The sequence below is a fragment of the Brassica oleracea genome, chromosome C6 (genome assembly GCF_000695525.1).
Source record: "Brassica oleracea var. oleracea cultivar TO1000 chromosome C6, BOL, whole genome shotgun sequence".
In the NCBI taxonomy this organism is placed as follows: Eukaryota; Viridiplantae; Streptophyta; class Magnoliopsida; order Brassicales; family Brassicaceae; genus Brassica; species Brassica oleracea.
The window spans coordinates 9,526,180-9,526,856 of record NC_027753.1 but is presented as its reverse complement, the minus strand read 5'-3'; positions in this window follow the sequence as shown (position 1 = coordinate 9,526,856).

Below are 677 nucleotides of genomic sequence, written 5' to 3'. Positions count from 1 at the left end.
GGTGACCGGATCTCAATCTCCTCTCCCTTGTCTCTTGTTTCCAGATCCGGATCCAGATCTAGGCTAAGGTGGAGTGTCTTGAACCCATCTTGTTCTCATGTACTGTATACTCCTTTATGTTGGAGTTAGGGTTGATTAGACCATGTTTGAAAGCTAGGATGATAGATCATGATTATTGCTAGGATGTTAGATGAAGGGAACACGGTGCATAAGAACCCTCATATTGTTAAATGGGACTTAGTAAACTGAAATGGAGTTGTGGTAGCGATGATTGATTGGTAATTTATGCTTGTATGTTTGGATGTGTAGTCTCATGAGTGGTTTGTGATTAAAGTTAGGATGCTAGAGAGAAATGCATGCTAAGCTGATAGATGAGTAATGATTGTTAATGTTATTGAAGTAGAACTTGAGTGCAATGTGTATTGTGTGTGGCACCGATAACGGGTGGCGTCTAGTGAATGAGTCCAAGTACAAGTCTAAATGAAAAGGAAAGAGAATGAGAATGGGAAGGGATAAGTGAAAATGATAAGGATGTGAAAGGATAAGTAAGAGTATGAGAGAATGATGTTAAGGTTAAGCATGAGTGGGAAAGCATATAGAGGGTCTAAGGAAAGTATGTGGGGTAGTAGTCCACCCTAGGTATCCATAGGAGATGTGGCCAATCCACAAGAATATGG